Genomic DNA, 3,796 nt, shown 5'->3' with positions numbered 1-3,796 from the left:
GAATTAAGACAATTGAACTAAAAATCAAAAAAAAATTAATAATAATAAATAAATAAATTTATCTACCTTTCAAAAATTAAGAATTTTTCGTTTTAGTTCAACTGTTTCTGAGTAAACGATTTTGTTTGGAATTTATTTAATATGCAATTTACAGCTGTTTTCTCCTACAAATGCAACTCTAAACAACTAATACTAACGCAAAGCATAAGCTTGAAATGACTTAACAGATTCTCGTACCATTTGTGCAAAGAAACTCAAAACTCGAAAATGAAATCTAGCTAACGCCATACTAATAATAATCAGTGCTGTTAACTTTTATCGCGAAAAACGTAATTAATCTTCATTGCATTCAGGTACTTAGATGTTACTCAATCATTCAACAAATGGTATTTGTTCCAAAATAGCTTAGTAAAGCGTAATTTATATGTTTGCGATGTCGCGATTTGCTTTCATAATTTTACATTTTTGTCTCTAATTTTTAAAAAACTTTCTTGTCAAGTGGTGACATTAAAAAACTATAGTTATCGAGTTGGATGTTATCGTCATATTCTCTTAAATTTTTCGTCAGTTTTGTGTTTGAAATTTTGCGCATGCGCTGTAAAAATTGTGTTAGTATTTGGGAATTATATTTGTAGGCTCGTCGCCAAGAATCTCTGTACCACATGCAATTTGCATGATTGAAGTCATATGTGTTTAAAATAAGGAATTGTGTTTACTTTATCAAATTGTTACATGTGCATTCTTCTTTTCGTGCATCTTTTATGCATCACAATTGACTACTAAGTGCTCTTCGAACGATTTGTTTTTGCAAAGAATTAACTTTTTGCTAAACAATAAATTTAAATTAAGTTTAAGTTCAACTAAATTACATTAATTTAATACATAATTCTTTTGGTTATCATAGCGAAATTATTTTAATGACAATATGAAAAAATAAAAGTTTTTAAAATTAGCATTATTAACCGTAAAATATTGGTTTTGCCTGTCAATGAGCTGACGCCCTTAAAATTAAAAAATTTATATTGATATGCAGTATCCATGTATACGTACGACTACTACTATAATTGCACATAATCAATATTATTTTAATAGTCGCAAAATAGTAGCTTAACATATATATTGCTCAAAATGTAGTGATCGTGTTCAACCTTTTAGTTAGGTCGGCAGGAATACGACCTGTTTCAAGATATTTATATTTGACACCTTTTTGTTGTCATATATGATCGATTAAACTATAGTCGAGTTTGCTTAAAACAAGCATTTTGTTAAGGTAAGCAAATTGTTAAAGAATAGAAAAGAATTTAGAAAAATATAAAACGAAAATGAAATCAGAAACAAATAGTCGTCATTTTCGAAATATCGTTAGGTCGGCTATTAAGTTGATGTACACTCATTTATGTATGTATGTATATATGTTTGTAAAAATTTCCTTTATTGACAAATATAATGCTAATTATTAGGCTTTTAATTTTAATTAGTTCAAAGTGACTACAAATATTTCGAGCACATACACACGCGACGCATGCGTGCGCATATGTATATATAGCGCGTATGGGCAAATACAAGAATACAAGAAAATTTTGCAATTATTATTATGTATTATTATGCATTATTATGTATTATTTTCGGCTTTAATCGTTTGTCAGTCGCCCATTTTATATCGGCTGTTCATAGCTAAAAGTATTTTCTTTTTATTAAATTAAAGGAAACGGAAAGCAAATGAATGGAAACTGTATTGACTATATTGATATAAGTCCCGTGTTTTAGCAAACATAGTTATGTAATACAATAAAAAAGGACTGGTCTATCGGTTTGTTCTTCATATTAACATCGTATACGATTTCATTGTAAAATGTTTATTTTTAGAAAATAGAAAAACGTTTTTTAAAGATATTCCGAAGCAACTACAACATAAACAGATCGACAAGAGTAAAATAGCAAGCATCAGTATACCGTTACACGAATAAGATTTGCTGCAATTACGAGAGTGATGCCGATAATGAGGATTACGATGACCTATAAGCGCCAGCAATGATGGTAAGAGTAAAAGTAACTATAATAGCTTTTTGTATTAGCTCGCTGTGTCGTTTAATTCGATAAATTCTTTAAATTTTCAAGAATACGACGCCTCATCAAGTCTGGTGAAACAGAATGCGGATATTCGTCTAACACATTACGCACATAGTGCTTATAACTTTGAGCTTTACTGCTGTTCGCAATGTTCATCCCACAGATTCTAATGTGCACCTGATAATCAAATAATACTCATTGAAAGTTGTAGACAATGATCGGAAAGAGCTTAATATTTCATAAGAGACGCGACAAATTCTCAATTCTCAGAAAAATGACAATGTTTAACGCGAAACGTAGATTAAACTTAAAGTTGGCTAATAATGCTGGATCCTGGATCTTAGCCGCAGGGCAATTTCCAAATTAAAATGATTCGATCCTGAAAACCTATTTTCGATATGAATGTTTTGTATGGTGGAGGCAGATAATCAGACAGATTTTCGCTGATCCAGAAAATCATTCTAATTCGTAAGCTGAGCCTGCTGTAAATCTTTCTGTATATGGCATTTATCCATAGAAATTTAATATATTGTATAATACTTTTTTAAGCGGTCAGGTGATGGAAAAAAATGTTTGACTTCGTTTTAATTAAATAAGAAAAAAAAAAAACAACCCTGGTGGGTTGACAGATATCCTAAGGTAAATGTAATTTTTCTAAATTATTTCTCTTCGCTTATACTCACCATCTACTCATTTTTCATAATATTTTCAAAACAAAAAAGGAAGCTTTAGAGACCACGTAAAGTAGTAAGTTAATCGGCGTGACATTTTCAATTGATTTAGTCCTCTTTGCCTCGTTGCGTGGGTGATCTTTTCAGATGCCGACTTTAAATTTAACAGAAACATTGGAAATTCTTGCACGCAGGTTGGTATTGAAAATGCGCGATATCGGTCAAAGGATACATGCCTAATAAAGTGCAAACTGAAAGCATTTCTGTTTCTCTAAGCGCAAATTATTTGTGTGTTTTCGTTCATTATTCGTAGATCGTAGAGAATAGAGAGCTGATATTTTACTAAATTTATTTTATAGGAAAACATATCACTCACATTCTCACGAAATTGTAACTTATCAAATTTTTCAGTTTTACCGTTTTATTCTAAATAAAATCGGAAAACATGTAAAGCTTCTTAATACTGATCGAGTAATAATAACTTACAATATATGGTACGATAAATGAATAGTGATAGGTACACAAGCTTCGATCTCAGCACTTTAAAGTAACTTTATTACCTATTGCTTTTACTCAAAAGTTTTCTTATCCAGCAATTGTGATTAACATTATATAACAAACTACTTTGATGAAGTTGTCCGGGACTCTATCCCGAGAAAAAAAGAAATACGAATGAAGATGAACATTTTGTGAAAGCAATAAAATCAACAAAAGTATGAATGTTTAAAATGAAAGTAAACTAAACTCAGTTTTATCGGCGAAATTCGCGTTCGTGAATTTCTGTTGTCTTAGCTCGAATAGTTGGTTGGGGGAAAAAAGATTTCTTTCGCCAAGTTTATAGAGGGGCTTTAGCTATTGTATTCGCTTTAAGAAAATAAATTTATTGCTCGTATCCGACTGCCGAGTACCTTGAAAATAACAAGAGTATCAAAATGCCTGTGTGTTCGGGTAAAAATAACAAATTATTTATGAAGTTTTTATTGAGATACATAAATTGTTATACAACTCGCTCCGTCGGATGAAAACACTGGCTAGATTCTCGTCGTACAAGTAAA

The 3,796-nt window shown here is 30.7% G+C and overlaps 1 long non-coding RNA gene across 1 annotated transcript; it reads left to right on the top strand.

Annotated features, from left to right (window-relative positions):
* The first annotated feature begins 1,568 nt into the window (after nt 1–1,568).
* LOC119632604 lies at nt 1,569–2,631 on the top strand. The gene is made up of 3 exons (XR_005246795.1): nt 1,569–1,810; nt 1,867–2,037; nt 2,119–2,631. It is a non-coding gene; the product is annotated as an uncharacterized LOC119632604 (long non-coding RNA).
* The last annotated feature ends 1,165 nt before the right edge of the window (nt 2,632–3,796 follow it).

The sequence above is a fragment of the Glossina fuscipes genome, unplaced genomic scaffold (assembly GCF_014805625.2).
Source record: "Glossina fuscipes isolate IAEA_lab_2018 unplaced genomic scaffold, Yale_Gfus_2 1, whole genome shotgun sequence".
Lineage (NCBI taxonomy): Eukaryota > Metazoa > Arthropoda > Insecta > Diptera > Glossinidae > Glossina > Glossina fuscipes.
This window is presented reverse-complemented; position numbering and strand designations above follow the sequence as displayed.